This window comes from Ambystoma mexicanum, chromosome 1p, assembly GCF_040938575.1.
Source record: "Ambystoma mexicanum isolate Mex_15411 chromosome 1p, UKY_AmexF1_1, whole genome shotgun sequence".
Classification (NCBI taxonomy): Eukaryota; Metazoa; Chordata; class Amphibia; order Caudata; family Ambystomatidae; genus Ambystoma; species Ambystoma mexicanum.
The window spans coordinates 1,504,903,107-1,504,922,074 of NC_090921.1; positions in this window are offsets into that span (position 1 = coordinate 1,504,903,107).

Sequence of the window (18,968 nt, forward strand, 5' to 3'; positions counted from 1 at the left end):
GCGTCACATTGGTGGAGACTGCAGCTGTCCAGTTCAGATCGACGCCCCTGTGGGAGCCAGGTGAGTGTAACAGGTCTTCTGTCTCTTCTCCCTCAGGAGTTGAGTTGAGAGCCTGTCTGGAGCCTGAATCCCAGTGGGTGCTGCTGAAGCAGCAGGATGAGAAGGAGCCCCCTTCGCAGAGGTAGCCTTCTTACACTACCGTCTCGCCTTGGGTCTCCCCTTTGGCTTGGGTAACTGACTATCAGTCAGACCCGGTGTGACCTGTGACCTAGTGACGGGAGCAGCAGCAGTCAGGGGGAAACCATCAAAGATCAACACCAACTCCACTAGATCATTCCCCAACAAAATGTTAGCAGGTACGTTGTCCTGAACCAGGACGGGAAGCTTCACTGTCTTGTCCACAATCGTGATGGTGACTAGGGCAACAGGAGATAATTTGGGACGGCAACCAGCTAACCTGGCAGTTCTCAGAGGAGCACCTACATAGTCCTCTGGCATGAGCAGGGTTCTGTCCACCACTGCCATACTTGCCCCAGTGGCTCTCAAACCAGTAGAAGGCTGGCCATTCAGGAGGACACTTCTCAAAAATCTACGGGTGTTTTGTCGGATTGTAGCCAGTACTTCTGCGTACTGGTGTCAGGTCCCAAGGGACACTAGGGAAATCTATGCAGAAGCACCAAATGTGATTCCTGTAGAGGAGGGGAGGACAGTGGCCTCCATCTCAGGCATGAAGTAAGTGTAAGGGTAGGTCAGGCGGACAGCCTGGACTCCAAGTGCCTTACCTTTAGACTTTGGGTCACCCTTCTTGTGGTCCAGAGCCCCACAGTCCCAACAAGTGCCAGGAATGCGAGGTACGGTACTGGAGCCACTGGGAGCCTGCTCTGCAGCAGGAGGACCACTACTCTTACTCCCACCCACATAGGACTTATCCCCACTAGATTTTTGGTTCGTAGGAGAGGAAGGTTTAGGTTTACTCAACTGTGATTTGGGACTCAGACTTCTGAGAGGCCCCCTTTTCTTTGTCTGTGTCCTTCCCACTGGGTTCCTTAGGGGACACCCGGTGTTAAACCCATTTATCAGCCAGTCTGGCCAGCTTAAAGGGATGCAAAATGTTCTTGTCAGCAATATACAGACGCAGCTCTGGTGAACAGGCTTCAGAAAAATGCTCAAAAATAAAAGGTGAGACAATTCAACAAAAACTTTCACCTTGTATCCATCAATCCACCCCATCATGTTCATATGCGCAGCACTCCACCAGTGAACCCAAGACACATTCTCTTTTTTCTTGTATTCCCTGAAACTTCTAAGGTATTGGGTAGGTGTCTTGCCAAACTTGGCAATCAAAGCAGACTTCATGCACTCATACTGACCCCTTTTTTCCACACTCAGTTTCAGAATACAGTCATAACCAATCTGAGGTACTCTACTTACCAAACACTTAGCCCAATCTCTTTTATCAACATCATGGATTCCACACGCCATTTCAAATGCTTCAATCCATTGGAGGATATCAGAACCCTCCACATACATACCAACCAAATCTTTCATAAACTTGGTGGCAGGGGACCTGACACTCTCGACTGGTTTGGCTGAAGTCTCCACTCTAGCATTCTCTAGCTGGATTCTCTGACATTCAGTGCCCTTGTTTTTAAGTTCAAGATCCCTATCTTTGTGTCATGACCGCAGCCTCCAAGGAGTCAGGTTTAGCCCAACTGCCTCGGAAGCTGGGTCACAACTTCAGTTTCAGGCACCCATCGGCTCCCATAGGGGCCTTATGGACCTTGTCCTGGCGCCAGTGGCGCCAGGCTCATAAGGGGACCCAGTCCCGGCACAGGACGTGCCGGGCTCATGATGTAAGGAATGGTGCTTGGGTGGACCTACCTGCTGCAGACCATGCTGCTCACTCACCTGCAGGATGAAATCCTCCTCCATCCATGGCTGGAACTACTTTACCTTCTGGGTGTGGCCAGCACCACTCCCTGGGACTGGATACTGGAACTATTCTGTAAAGCTGGGACTTCTTACCTGGGCGAGGCTGCTGTGGAAGGAGACACCTAAGCACTCCAGTAAGCTATTTAAACCACGCCCGATCAGAGCAACGTGCTTTGCGTTATTCTGCAATAGCAGCAGGACGCTCACCGTGTCAGCTCCAGAGAATCTTCAACTTCTGCATCTGGGGAAGAGAAATCCGCAATCTTACCTTCCGAAATACCATCTTCGTCTTCAGCAGCATCTGAAAAGGGAAACGAACACCAGGTTAGCACAAGATAAAAACCGGCGCAGCACTTACCCAATCCATCGGTGCATCTCAAGCCACGGGCTGCAGCTTTCCATTTTTTCGGCACCCTGTGGAAGTAAAAACATTGGTTAGTAAACCTCTGTGAAACTTTCCTTACCTGGGCTGCATTCTTCTCGCCTCTGCCGACGCTGCTACTCGCATCTGCAAAACAAAAGGACATCATTAAGAAATACAAAACTCCATCTATATGCACGTGTTTTGGGCAGCGCTCATCTTTCTCACTCCTCGGTGCATTCCTCGACATCCATTTTTCTACCCAGCTGCTTCTGCGACCTGAAAAAGGAAAAGAGACATTAAGAAGTGCTTTTAACTTCGAATTGACATTTTCTACTTACTTGCCTGCAATACCTTCGCCATTCCATCGCTCTCCGGACCTCCATATTCAAGCAACCGCCGTTCGTGCTGCTAACAACGGCCTAGCTCCAAATCTTCATCCTCTGCAACCAAGAGGCTGGACAATTAACCAGTGAAGTAACTGGCTTCGGCGCCCCTGCACAGACGCAGGATGGAGAGCTCCGCTTTCACCTACATAAGGTGAGCACATTTAGCCTACGAACTACTTGGGAGTACCAGGAAGGGGAGGCAGCTTACCCAGTCAGGCTTATATATCCATATTAACCCCTTGCTCTCATAATTGCAGACACCTCACTCTTCAGATCAAGATCTCAGTGAGGAAAGGCCCTTTCCAGGGTGGCATTCGAGGCCTGCGCGTGACCCTAGAAGACTTCGAGAACCCCCAGCCCAGACCTGCGCCTCCGAGGGATTCAGGTGAGCGTTACAGAACGCGAAGCCTACCGCAATTTTCCCACCCAGGCGCAATGGAAACCTCGGACACAGATCAACTGGCTCAATTGTTGGGGGAACTAAGGGCAGAAGTACACGCATCTCGCCAAGAAACAAACGCTTTACGAAGTGCCAAGGAACGGACGGATGATCTGGCCAGACAGTTGCTACAGGCTCAAGCGGGACAGACGCCACTGCCTCCCTATGGAGGGGGTTGCACTCCTACAAGCTCAAGTAATCCGGTGCAAATTAATCTGCCAGGGAAGGTGCCTTTGGCCCCGCCCAAACGTTTTTCCGGTGATCCAAAGCGATATGCAGTATTCATCAATCAATGCCGCTTGCACTTTCTGTGTAGACCCGCCGCATTCCCAACGGACCAAGCCAAGGTAGCGTTTGTACTTTCCTATCTTAGCGGTAGTGCTGCAGATTGGTCCATTCCTCTCGTGACACAGGATGACCCGCTCCTCTATAACTTTCAAGACTTTCAGACCAGTATGGAAAAGTTGTTCGCAAGACATTCACAGGGGCAGGCCTTGGACAATGAACTCCTGTCACTCAGACAAGGTAATCAGGATCTCCTGGCTTACATAGCGTCCTTTAATAGACTGGTGGTTGAGACCAGGTGGCCTGAAGATAAGAGAATCACGCTCTTCTACAGAGGTCTATGTGGGGAACTTAAAGACGTTTTAGCACAGGTGGTTAATCCGCCGCAAGACTGTTCAGATTATATCGACCTAGTAGTCCAATTAGATCATCGGCTACAGAACAGGAAGACCGATCGATCCAGATTTGAAACCCGGGTACTTTCAAGACCTCAGAGCTCCGCTAAAGGGAATGACTCCGTAGAACCAATGCAAATAGGAGTAGTAAAAGGACCATTAACTCAGAAAGAACGGGAAAGAAGAAGGCAATTACAGCTGTGCCTATACTGTGGGAATTCTGGACATTTCCTTCGTGATTGCTCAGTGAAACCGGTCAGGAGGTTCTGATAAAAATGCTGAGAAACTGGAATCGGGAAACGACCTCGCCCGACAAGCGTAGAGGTCCGCTTGCCGAGCGTTAAAACCAGTTCCTTGACCTCGCATTTGGTAATGCCTATGGTCCTCATAAGTCCCAATAGACCAGATCGCATGCATGCTATCAAAGTATACATTAATAGCGGAGCAATCGGTAATTATGTGGACCAAGACTTGGCTATCAGGATGGATCTTCCCCTACGTCCCAAGATGGTAAAGGACGTAATCACTACAGTGGATGGTACTGAAATAGCTTCCGGACCAGTTTCTCATACCACCATGGAGGTAACGTTGTTATGTCAAGACGGACATCGGGAGAAGATCGTGTTTGATGTAATCAATGCCCCGCAGTTTCAGGTGATTCTGGGAATGCCTTGGTTGGAAAAGCACAATCCTCAGATAGACTGGCGAGCCAAGGTAATTCGGTTTCCAGAATGCGCTTCAACCTGTTATCCTCAGCCCGAAATCGGGCTAGCAGCCATCACTTCCGAGGACCCCCGATTACCTCTGGAATACCAAGAGTTCAGCGACGTCTTTCAGAAAGATCAAGCCAACACCCTGCCTCCGCATCAGTCATACGACTGCCAGATAGACCTAATACCTGGGTCCACCCCTCCGTGCAGTAGAATATATGCCCTCACTGAACCAGAAAACCTCCATCTCAGGCAATACTTGGACCAGTACTTGGCTAACGGATTCATCCGCCCCTCGAAATCCCCGGCTTCCTCAGCTTTGTTCTTCGTCCCGAAAAAGGAAGGTGACCTAAGAACTTGTATCGATTATCGCGCCCTGAACCAGATTACAGTCAAAAACCGATACCCGTTGCCCTTGATTCCTGAATTATTGGACCAGGTAAAAGGCGCCTGCATATACACAAAGTTAGACCTCAGAGGAGCTTACCATTTGGTACGCATTAAGGAGGGCGACGAATGGAAGACGGCCTTTCGCACTAAATATGGATTATTTGAGTATCAAGTAATGCCCTTCGGACTATGTAACGCACCGGCCGCTTTCCAGTTTTTCATGAATGATGTCCTCAGAGAACTTATTGATGTGTGCGTAGTCGTTTATATTGACGACATCCTGGTATACTCAGCCTCAGAAACTGATCATCGTAGACACGTCACAGCGGTTTAACAGAGACTTCGCCAACACCGCTTGTTTGCTAAACTGGAGAAGTGTACCTTTCACGCAAAGGAAGTGGAATTTTTAGGGTTCATCTTGTCACCCAACGGAGTTCACATGGACTCAAGAAAAGTGGATGCTATCACCAAATGGCCTTCCCCAACTTCCGTGAAAGGTGTACAGAGCATGCTGGGCTTCGTTAATTTTTACCGAAGGTTCATTCCTGAATTCTCTCGGGTAGTCCAACCTATCACGGCTCTTCTGAAAAAGAATAAAAAATTCGAGTGGACTCCAGAAGCCGAACAAGCCTTCCAAGAATTAAAAGCCAAATTTATCTCTGCTCCAGTCTTAAGGCATCCCCGTCCAGAACTTCCCTACATCGTCGAGACAGACGCTTCCAGTCTAGCAATGGGGGCGGTGCTGTCACAAAGAGACCCCGAAACGCACCAGTTACACCCTGTAGCCTTTTGGTCTCGCAAATTTTCAGCTCCTGAGATCAACTACACAATTACGGACAAAGAACTCTTGGCAATTAAGTCCGCCTTTAAGGCCTGGCGGCATTATCTTTTGGGAGCCCGGCACACCGTAACTGTAATCACGGATCACCGTAACCTCCAGTACCTGAAGTCAGCTAAAGCTCAATCTTCTAGGCAACTACGCTGGGCTTTATTCTTCGCAGAATTCGATTTTGTAATCACATATCGACCAGGCGTTAGGAACGGAAAAGCAGACGCCCTTTCCCGGATAGGGGTAGACGAACTTACAGCTAATCCGGAGCCGGTGCCAATAATTCCTGAACAAAAGATACTAGGAGCAATCAACACACTATCCCTCGAAGAGATTAAAGCAAGGATCAATCAACTCATAACTCCCGAAGATTCATCGAAGTGGCAATTGAAAGGAAAGGATTTTACAATAGATCAGAACCTATTATATTTCCAAGGAAGACTATTCTTACCCTGCGTTGACTTACAAAAACAGGTCATCACCTGCTACCATGATTCTCTAATGGAAGGACATCCTGGAGTTGCCAAAACCTCAGAGAAAATTAAAAGGCATTTTTGGTGGCCATCTTGGAGGAAAGATGTTAAAAAGTTTGTGGCTTCTTGTGGTATCTGCGCACAAAACAAGAGTCAGAAGGAAAAACCAGCAGGATTACTACGTCCAATAGACATTCCACCAGGCCCTTGGCACACGCTCTTGATGGATTTTATCACGGATTTACCCCCTTGCTCCGGATACAACACAATTCTAGTGATCGTGGACCTTTTTTCAAAAATGGCTCATTTTATCCCACTGAAGGGCTTACCAACAGCTTCCATTCTAGCCCGAGAATTTCTTGAAAACATTGTCCGGTTGCACGGTTTCCCTTCAGTACTAATCTCTGACCGAGGGAGCCAATTTATTTCCCATTTTTGGCGGAGTTGTTGTCGTTTAGCACAAATTGATGTACGACTTTCCACCAGCCATCACCCTCAAACCGACGGGCAGACTGAGAGAACTAACCAAACTTTAGAACAATATCTGCGCTGCATGTTGCATCAATCCGAGGGTACTTGGAAGGATGTCCTTTGGATTGCTGAATACGCTTACAATAATTTCATCCATTCTGGGACGGGAAAAACCCCTTTTTTCCTGCTGTATGGAAGTCATCCTCGAACCTCAAATCTGGACCCACCTCAAGCTCTCGGAACACCTGATGTTGACCATCTGCATTCGACGATAACTCAAGCATTTAAAGAAGCCACAGCTCATCTTCAACGAGCTAAAGAATCATACAAAAAAGGAGCAGACCAACATCGAAAAGAGGCTCCTCAATATCAAAAAGGAGATCAAGTCTGGCTGTCCACTAAACATTTATCTTTAAAAGGGCCACGCACCTTCAACCCAAGATATTTAGGACCCTACCCGATCACGGCCGTGACTAACCCAGTGGCTGTCAAACTAGAATTACCTAGTCGAATGAAGATACATCCTGTCTTCCATGTTTCTCTCCTGAAACCTGTGCAATCCGGAACCCGTTTGACTAAACCTCCTGAGCCAATCCAAGTTGACGGAGAATCCGAATTTGAAATTCGAGACATCTTGGACTCCAAAATTTCCAAATCAAAACTATACTACTTGATTGATTGGAAAGGATATGGACCCCAGGTGAGATCTTGGGAACCCTCAGAATATGTACATGCACCTCGTCTAGTCCGAAAATTTCATCGGGCTTTTCCCAACAAGCCAAAACCTCCGGAAAAGACAAGCTTGGGAGGGGCCTTGAGGGGGGGTGCTGTCATGACCGCAGCCTCCAAGGAGTCAGGTTTAGCCCAACTGCCTCGGAAGCTGGGTCACAACTTTAGTTCCAGGCACCCATCGGCTCCCATAGGGCCTTATGGACCTTGTCCTGGCGCCAGTGGCGCCAGGCTCATAAGGGGACCCAGTCCCGGCACAGGACGTGCCGGGCTCATGATGTAAGGAATGGTGCTTGGGTGGACCTACCTGCTGCAGACCATGCTGCTCACTCACCTGCAGGATGAAATCCTCATCCATCCATGGCTGGAACTACTTTACCTTCTGGGTGTGGCCAGCCCCACTCCCTGGGACTGGATACTGGAACTATTCTGGAAAGCTGGGACTTCTTACCTGGGCGAGGCTGCTGTGGAAGGAGACACCTAAGCACTCCAGTAAGCTATTTAAACCACGCCCGATCAGAGCAACGTGCTTCGTGTTATTCTGCAATAGCAGCAGGACGCTCACCGTGTCAGCTCCAGAGAATCTTCAACTTCTGCATCTGGGGAAGAGAAATCCGCAATCTTACCTTCCGAAATACCATCTTCGTCTTCAGCAGCATCTGAAAAGGGAAAAGAACACCAGGTTAGCACGAGATAAAAACCGGCGCAGCACTTACCCAATCCATCGGTGCATCTCAAGCCACGGGCTGCAGCTTTCCATTTTTTCGCCACCCTGTGGAAGTAAAAACATTGGTTAGTAAACCTCCGTGAAACTTTCCTTACCTGCGCTGCATTCTTCTCGCCTCCGCCGACGCTGCTACTCGCATCTGCAAAACAAAAGGACATCATTAAGAAATACAAAACTCCATCTATACGCACGTGTTTTGGGCAGCGCTCATCTTTCTCACTCCTCGGTGCATTCCTCGACATCCATTTTTCTACCCAGCTGCTTCTGCGACCTGAAAAAGGAAAAGAGACATTAAGAAGTGCTTTTAACTTCGAATTGACATTTTCTACTTACTTGCCTGCAATACCTTCGCCATTCCATCGCTCTCCGGACCTCCATAGTCAAGCAACCGCCGTTCGTGCTGCTAACAACGGCCTAGCTCCAAATCTTCATCCTCTGCAACCAAGAGGCTGGACAATTAACCAGTGAAGTAACTGGCTTCGGCGCCCCTGCACAGACGCAGGATGGAGAGCTCCGCTTTCACCTACATAAGGTGAGCACATTTAGCCTACGAACTACTTGGGAGTACCAGGAAGGGGAGGCAGCTTACCCAGTCAGGCTTATATATCCATATTAACCCCTTGCTCTCATAATTGCAGACACCTCACTCTTCAGATCAAGATCTCAGTGAGGAAAGGCCCTTTCCAGGGTGGCATTCGAGGCCTGCGCGTGACCCTAGAAGACTTCGAGAACCCCCAGCCCAGACCTGCGCCTCCGAGGGATTCAGGTGAGCGTTACACTTTGAGTATCACTTGCTGTGCCAACTCCTCCTTCAGCTTCAGTTTCCAACTTGTTATATTCAAAGGCCTATTTCATCCTCAATAATTCAAGTTCCAAGGAATTCCCCGAAGAAACATTGCTGGGTTTCGGAATAGAGGCAGCAGGAGTGCTGGCACTCCCAGAAACAGGTTTAATACAAACCGCAGGGACAGGTTTGTCAATGGTTGCATCCCCCCTTCATCAAGAGCATCAATGTCAGTCTGGTACTCCACCAGGGCAGCTATCAGCTCAGCACTAGACTTATCTTCAAAGTCTAAATCCCTGGCATCACCAGAACTCTGCAGAGCCTCTAAGCTCAACTTAGTCAATTTAAGATTTGCAATAGATTCTATTGCTTGTAATGTCGTTATCTTAGTACCCAACTAAACCTCAATTTAACAAAGTGTAGATATTTCGTAAGTGGCAAGTTTACGCACTGACTTTTAAAACCATTAGCATCCCACCGCTGCCACCAGTGTAAAGACTGGAGGGGGGTATCTGTACTCCTGCCCTCTATATGGCAGAGTAGAAGCACAGAGCACCCCAGCCAAGATTCTCTATACGGTAGCAATGGACGAGCAATCAAGGCTTAAACTCTCAGGAGGTGATGCAGGCTGGTTCGTAAGTACAGTGTAGTCCCCAAGACCCCAACAAAGGAATGTCCACACAATATGGTATGTGATAACACAGTTCTTTATAAACATAAGCTTCAATATATATACACAATCAATAACACACTTTGTGCTTTGGCAAATCTTAGATGGTAAATATGTACAATATCTATGTGATACCACAGTTAACTCTTGACTCCTTTAAAATGCACCAACTGCTGACAGTTTCAATGGCATACAAGTCAAATATCAAATGTGAATCAGCATCATCAGACATAAGAAGGAAGACAAGTTAGGTTAAACAATGGTAGAATACTTTGTCCCTACCGAAGACACAGTTCTGTGTGAGGATCCCCCCAACTGGGCAACCTGTAAATAAAGTGCATCAACAAGCCCAGTCCATATATGTTTAAAATAGTCTTGTTTCCTGCTAAAAATGTTCTACTACCCCAATGTACCTGAGTTTAGCAGGTACATTGACGGATCGTCGATGGATTCCTCGTGGGTGTACTCCCTTCAAATCAGAAGCCACATGGTGTCGAGATTCCTTGAAAATGTGAACACTGTTGTTGAAAAAGCATCTTCGACCTTCACAGTGCTCGTCGACGATCGGTCATGGACGTCCTGTGAAGATGAGGCGTGCGGTGCTCCTCGATGACGAGAGTTTGTTGCTGCAAAGATGAGTCAATGAAGAACTTAGGCCTGGCAGCAGGCGTCGGGTATCAGCGTTGGCGTCGTTGATCGGGACTCGATCACGGCTGGCTTTCAGATCTTTGTTGGTCTTTGGGGACTTCAGGCGGATTCTCCTCAGCTCTTCGATGACCTCAACTTTCTCCGGTGGGACAAAGCGGTTGACAGTGATGGCAAGGGAGTCCTTCATTTAATGTTTTAGGCAATAGAGCATTGCGGCTCCAGTGGACGAGGTTACAGCGGTCCTCTGAACCTCGTTCGACGGTGACGGTCGTTGACAGCCTCGACGTCCTGGTGCTTCACCTCAGATTCCTCAGCGGTCCCCGTCTCCGATCGGCAGCCTTTCGGGAATGGCTTCCAGGGGCATTGGTGAAGATTAGCTTTCTGCACAATGTTCCCTCGTAGCTCGGGAAGAGGTCTCCTACCCTATCCAGGTCCTCTCTTGGATCAGTCCTTGACAGACACAACAGCTTTCATATTTCGATGACGGCAAGCAGCAGCAAAACCTCCTTCTTCCAGCTGGGCTTCAAGGTTAAGCATCAAGTTTTGAATTCAGCTTCTGAACAATTCTGGCAAGCGAGAGGTCCCCAGATATACTGTTCTGTCTCTCATTCACACGGCTGAGTCACACTCAGGCAGCCAATCATTCAGAAGGGAATTCATGCAGGCAAGCAGCCAATCATGCTCACAGTGCATTCAGGCCATTTACTTCCATCCAGATACCCATAACAAGAAATGTGGATTGGGGCAAGCACCCAGCCTTTCAGCACACCACACTGCATTCATACCAGTTTCGGGCAGAGCTGTCTCATTCATTGTGTCACATACCAGAAACCAGACCACCATAACATGAAATGTATATTGGTCACACACTCCATTCACCCAGGTCCCACCCCAAGGGTGTACCTACAACATACAGTCATTGGGAAGGCTCCAGACAGTCTGGCTTGGACTTCCCCACAATACCATCTATGGACCTTCCACCCATCAGCCAGTCTGGGGAAGAGACAGAGTCAGGCCTTTCCAGGACTTTGGTAAAACAAGGTAACAAGTAATAGAAACCAAGAGGCCACAGGGGCCACCTTGTCTCCTATCAGGAATCTGCTGATTCCTATGGTAGGGCATGGGTATCCCAAAATGGAGGATACTCAGAGCACCTGTCAAATTCAGCATGAAGCTGCCACCAGCCCATACCCTGCTCTGTGGGCCACACAGAGGTGCCCAAAAACATACACTAGGGGTACAGGGTGGTACCCCCACCCATGGGTGCCATAAGGGTATCCCAACGGTCTGTTCACCCCAACCAAAAAGAGGAAGAGCTGCACTGCCAGGAGTCCCACATGGACTCCTGAGCAGAAAAAAACACAGAACACACATGAAAAGGGAGTAAAGGACAAGGTCATAGAGGCCATTTCCAGTATCACAGGGACCCATTCAAGGAAGACAAGGTTCACTCCGCCCCCATACTGGTTAGACCTGGGCTTGGAGAGGATCTTGCAGCCCTCATGAAGGAGAGTGTCAAAAGCAGTAACGGAGCTGGCATTGAACCACGTCTCAGTGAGAGTGAGGATGTCAGGGTTAAAGTCTTCAAGGAGGTGACAGATGTCAGAGGAGTGTTTGACAGCAGAGCGAGAATTGAGGGTAGCTAAGTTAAGCTGGCGCGTTTCTGTGGGTGTGTCCAGTGAATTGTGGGCATGTCGGTTAGTGTGTGTCTGGTTTTGGTGGGGATGTCCGTGGAAGTGCCCATCCACTGGGGGCTGCGTCACTGGTGTGTTCATTCTTTGAGGGGGGTATCAGTGGGTGTGTCTGTGTTTTGCTTAGCATGCCGGGAGCATAGTGAGTCTTGGCAATTGTGACGCACAAAGGGTGTAAGCATGGAGGTATTAAAGTCGGATCTTGGGAGATATGTATCGAGTGTCATAGTAACTTTGCCAATTTAAACATAACATACACCACACATATGCCTAAATGACTTCTATCATGACTTACGTGCAAAAAAGTCGTTTTTAGTCAATCAGGCCCTCCCGTCTTTAACCCTTGTCGAATGTGGCAGGTGTGCAGCATCTTTGACACTTGTGTAAGCCACATGGGAGAAAGTAGATTTGTGAGCTATTTTAGCATTGCACTTTCTTAGACTAAATTCGGATCACGTGAGTCCCTTTCAATATTAATATCTGCATTACATGTTGTTCTGTTTACATTATGGAAAAATTGTGAAAATCACAGTAGCTGTCACATCATCATGAGTATAAAAAAGACAACTACTTTTTAAATTATATTGGTTCTGAAGAAGAAGTTTCACATTACCATTGTATGCCAAAACGTTGCTAATGTCGACAAACGGTTATGAATCCAGAAAAAACACTTATGAACTAAATTAATTATTATTAACTAAAGGAACCTTCGTATCCCACTCCTCTTCAACATCTACATGACTCGCACTAATCAACCTCATCAAAAGGCACGGCCTCACTGCTACAACTGCACAGATGACACCCAAATCATCTACGAAATCGAATATGTACAAGAGGAGAACACAACACTAATAGACTGTCTCAAAGAACTCTGCAAATGGATGAATACAAACAGCTCAAAGTCAACACTAGCAAGATGGAAATCATGATTATATACAAACAACAAGGAAGCACCCAATACATCCCATGGCCCACAGAACTAGGAACTGCACCCACGCCATCTAAAATTGTCAAAAACCTTGGAATCCTAATGGACAACTAGCTAACCCTAGAACTACAAGTAAACACAATCATCAAGAAATGCTTCTTCCACCTGCATACAATCAAAAATATTCTACCATTCCTCTCCTTCACGCACAAAACACAGGCCATAATCTCCCTCATCATGTCCAGGATAGACTACGCCAACAGCCTAAACCTCGGAATGCCGGCTTATCTACTGAAGAAACTTAAACGTATACCGAATGAAATGGTCAGACTTCTCCTCAAACTCTCACGAAGGGACCACATCACTCCAGCGATAAAGATGATACATTGGCTGCCAGTCAAAAAACGAATTACATGCAAAACAATGTACATAACACCCAGAGCAATCCATGACCAAGGAGCAGAATTCTTACAAAAGAAAATTATCATTTACCAGCCGACCAGAACACTCACATCCAGCAACATCTGCCTGGAACCTAAACCATACACAAGGAAAAAACTTGGTGGATCAGCCTTCCATTGCCTAACCGCTAAAATCGGGAACTCCCTCGCGAGAGAAATATGAAACATGAAGGACCATCTAAAATTCAGAAAACTCCTAAAAACCTGGCTCTTCAACTCAGAACTGCATGAAAACAAATGAGCAACACCCACACCCACGGAATGAACATATAAATGACAAGACGAGGGACTAAGCCAGACCACGACAAAGTGTAGGCAAGTAGAAAGACCCCCAAATGGGAGGGAGACCCAGGTGCACCCGTTCCAATAGAGAGCCCTACTGGAAACTAAGGTGAGAGATGGGAACGTTTTAAGATGAACCACAGAGAGCATTAGAATTGAAGGGGAAAGAGTGGCGACTGAACAGATAAACCACGGGACCCAGGGAGCTCAAGGGCACAGGGAAGAGGTCCCCTCAAGGGGGGCAGAGAGGCGATGGTGGCTGCACACAAGGAACTGGGGGGATGAGGTATCACCACTAAATAGCACTGCGAACAACCCACAACTCTGCACCCCTAGCACACCACAATGCATGATACTGGCAGGGGTTTGTGCCACAGGTGGCCAAAACTGAGGGGGTATGATAAAATATCACCACTGACCAACCCCAATAAAAAACTCATCCCTCTGCTTACACCTCTCAAACTCGACAAAACACAACCATACCTCGACAGCACAACAAACTGCATGCACTTCACTACACCGCAACAATGAAACAAACCACACATAGCCTCGCACAAAAGCACATGACAACTACTGACCGAAAATTCACACCTATGCTCAGTGAAGTGCTTTTCTCTCGCTCAGTCCTACTTACTTACCTCACCTTCTTGCATTTCAGATCCGCCAGAGTGCCAAGGGACTACACAGATGTAGCACGCGTTATAAATATCCTATAACATAACATAAAGTACCAACTGAATTTTACAATAACAAAACACCATCACATAAAATGTATGAACTCATTTTGAGTAATATTTTAGTAATTAATCAATGAAATGTATGTATATACTAAACTTTATAACAATTATAAACTTGATTCATGGAATTATTTCCGTGAAAAACGCAGATTTGCAGGCCTTTCTGCCTGGAAATCCTCATACTTCAAACAGGGATTTTCGGGCAGAAAGGCACGCAAATGTGCGTTTTTCACGCAAATAATTCCATGAATCAGGCTGTATATGTTTTTCTATGCATTGTCTCTAAAATCATTATTGTTTGATTTTTTTGCGTATTTTGAGTGTTTTGAGCCTCATTCCAACCTTGCCGGTATCCTAGCGGTAGAGCCGCCAGGATACCGGCAAAGGCTGTTACTGTTTCCGACCCTCTGTCCGGCGGCATTGCCACTGGATTGCGAGTGCCGGCAGTGCGGTGTAAATCCCCATTCATGGAGTCCTCATTGGCGGTAATGAAGGCTTTTATTGCCGGTACAGCACCTGGGTTACTTCCAGTTTTTAGCTGGAGGTAGGCCAAGGCGCCCCACCGGCAAACCTGCAGTTGGGCGGTCAGGTAAAGTGCCGGTATCTGCGGATACCGGCACTTTTTTACCGGACTGCCCGACTTGGAATGTTGTATTCAGTGAATATGGATTCAGTGTCTATTTGACCCCGTGCAGTGATTTTTTTCAAAGTTTATGTAGTTTGGTAATTATTTCAGTGTTTGGTTGCTTTTGACCCGAGTTTTATGCATTTGTGCATATATGTGTGTATCCATTTGAACATGATTATGAAATAAATGGTTTTGTGTGCTTAGTTTATAATTGCGTTTTATTTTCTGTGAATTCTGGAAATGTTTGGCTTGCATTTAAAATGGGTACATCAGAAATGAAGTCCACAAATGCAAATAATATAACCAGGACTGGATGACCTATTCATAAATACCAATGTCACTGGACGCTATGCAAATACCACCTAATATAACATAACATGGCACTGCACTAGGAAATGTACGAGATCTGTAGATGCAAAGCCCAGATATAGGCCCTCATTACAACATTGCCGATATCCTGGCGGTAATTATGCCAGGATAGCGGAAAATGGTGATACTGTTACCTCCCTGGCGTTATTACTGCTGGATTATGCATGCTGGTGATGGCGGTAAATCCCCATTCCATGGAGCCCCATCGGACTCCATGGGGATTTTGCCGGTAATACTGGCGATTTCTACTGGTAGGGTGTGTAAGGACATGTATAACATTTTGCAAAAATATAATAGCATTTTATTGCCAGCATATAATAGTATTTTGTTAGAATGTAATATAGCATTATTTTCTTTTGCCATTTGTCAATATAACATAGCATTATTGGTAGCATGCAAAGTACAGGATTTACAACACAGCCAAGCACAATTTAAAACTGCAGACATTCAGAGAATGCATAGAAATTTAGGGGCCGATTCATGGAACAAACGTGCGCCGAAAATCCCAGCGCAAGGAGGCGCAAGCATTAGAAAGCAAGTGCATGCGCACGCGTGCGATTCAAGGAAGGCCCTGCGCTACTTTCCCACCGGTTGTGCGCCAAATCCGTGCATTGTGCACTCTGGTGCACACGTCTCCAAAGAGCATGCACTAAGCGCACAGTGAAAGCGCACATAGCGCGGCGCAGACAACAAAAGTATGCGGACCAGGGGGCGTAACACGCGGAATGGGGAATAACTTGTGAAAAAGAAGGCTTAACTGGGGAAGTACCGCAGGGAACTACACAGAACATACGCACGCAAACAACCCGTATTCATGGATTCGAATACGGGAAACCCGCACACAGGAAAAGACGCGCACAGGCATCAACGCGTCCGCCACACAAAGGCAGACGGAAGCGCCCCCCACACAGTATAAAAGTGCACGCAAACAACAAACATGTATATACAGCTACGATGAATGCCCCATTTGTCACAGCACTGGTCGTGGGACACCACAGGAGGAGGAGAATAGCCAGGGCACGCATTTTTTCACCACGGACAAGCCTTTTTGGGATGCCTTACGACCAGGTCTATGGCAGGTATAGGTTTCCACCCCGTATCATCCTAGACCTGGTCAGGGAGTGGGAAGATGACCTAACATCCCTGACCCTCTGCTCCCAAGCATTGAGTCCCTTGGAGAAGGTGCTCAATGTCCTGCATTTTTTGGCCACTGGGTCTTTTCAGCGGACTACTGCCATGGTGGCAGGGGGGTCTCACAGGCCACGCAGTCACGCTGCCTACACCAGGTCTTGGCAATCATGACTGCACACCCCTCAGTCTGAAGGCACATATACATGCCCAGAACACCCGCAGAAAGGCAGGCCATTGTCCAGGACTTTTACAGGGTGGCACACGTCCCCAAAGTGCTTGGTGCCATAGATTGCACCCATGTGGCCTTATGTCCACCTAGGGCCACTGAGCACATCTACCGAAACCGCATATTGCAACCAGGGCCATAGTGGAGCGCACATTCGGAGTGCTCAAGTCACGCTTCCGCTCCCTTGACCGCTCTGGCGGGCAGCTACTCTATGCACCCCCAGTAGTGTGCAGGATCATTGTGGCAGAATGTGTCCTGCACAATGTTGCAACACGGCAGGGCGTACCGGTGGACATGGTGGTGCTCCCACATCCCCAACCACAGGCACAGGCGCTGCCCATGGGAGGGGATAGGGCACGTGGCGAGGAAGCACAGACCCAGCTTGTGGACAGATTTTTCACCTAAATTCCCCACCCTGCAGAGTCCACACAGGCCTGGCACATACCAGGTGACAATCGATGATGACAAAGAGTCAACTGTCACAACCTTACCACCCTGAGATTGTTGCCATGGAATTGCCACATTGTGTGCATCCCTAGCTACTTAAACACAAGCAATTCTGTGTGACCAAAAGGCACACATGCAAGGTGTGAATCACACAGACCTGCCAAACAGACCATGACTATCACTGGTATGTCATTCAAACCCTCCAACACCACAACATCACATGGCAAGCAATAGGCATACACCGACAGAGTAACAATAAGGTACACATTGCCATGTGAAAAATGTAAGTTGGCATCAGACAATGATGCCTGACATGGAATCAGATGAAATGACTGACCAACAACCTGCCACCCAAAATAAGTCATACCCAAATGCATTCCAAAAGTTGTAGTTGAAACATAACAATGAATGCCTGTCTACATGCACAATGTGCATTGCAAAAACAACACTGCAGCTACTGCGTGCCACGTCCACCTCCTGCAACACACTGCTCAGCGCACAGCACAGTGAACAGCCATTATGTGTGATGCACACCCTGAGCATGACATCTAAGCGACAAACTACATAAAAAAACAAATTAGGCATGTACAGGATCCACAAATGGTCAGAGAACATGTGCTTCAGGGACACAGTGGGCACCAGAAGGCAAACAGAGTGTACACGTGGACATGGAAGGGTGGTTGTACATGTAGTGGATCATAGTGCGAGCATGTGGGTCAGTAGGGACATGCACTCAACATATGCATGTGAAATCAAGTGACCATCAGTGTCGTCTACACATCACATGTGAACATTCACCATGTGTATACCCCAGCATGTCAAATCACAACTATCCCCTCACACCTGAAAGGTAAACACAACACATGAACAGGCATTGATCAGCAGAATACATCATGTAAATAGGAAAGCACAATTACAATTTCAGGGTGCCCATCACACTGCAGGGCAAGGCAACTATGAACAACAAAACACCCCCCCTCCCTCACAAATCACCATGACCCACTGAACAACTGCATCTGCGTCATTCATCGTACATCCTTGAATTCCACCTGGCCACAGGATCACCCGTCCCCTTTGTCACCATCTCCCACCTTGTGTGTAAAAAGTTGCCAGCACCCTCAGAGTCCACCTATATTTGCAAAAGCACAAAATCCAAGAGAACTCAAAGCAGGACAACACAGAAGCCAAGCAAATACCCTGCAGGCAGTAAAACAAACCAGAACAGCCTCCAGTAGATGACTTCAAGTAGCAGTACGCCACAAAGGCCAAGTACGACCACAATGATCTCAACAACCAAGGTAGCACAGTAAAACAATGTCACTACAGGATCTGAACCATGTGTGGTACATGACATAGAATGATGCAACACGAACGGATGTCTACTGTCACAGCTCCTGTGTACAGGCGCAGGAGTGGCACAAAACAACCACCCCCACCGTGGTCTGGGTGCCTGCAAGGTCTAACTCACACAGGCCTCTGAGACCCTGGAGGGGAAGGAGGGTCAGGGATATGCAGTCGGCACAGGCATTGGCATACTGGAAAACGGGAATGAGGGGCAGGAGAGGGGAGTAGGATTGACACAGGAAAGTAGGGAATGCACCAAAATGTAGTACACACATTAACACATACACAAATCGACAAAACTTGTTCACATGCACATAGCAGCAAATTACTCAAATGGAAGTCAAAGAGAAACTTATCTCTGGGGTGAGTGCTGGCCTCCTGCCTGCGCACTCTCCGGTCCGGTAACAGGAGCAGTTCAATGCTGCAAAGAGAGCCACAATTAATAATATGTGCATGCCCAAAACACACAAACACACTACCAAATATGCCCCA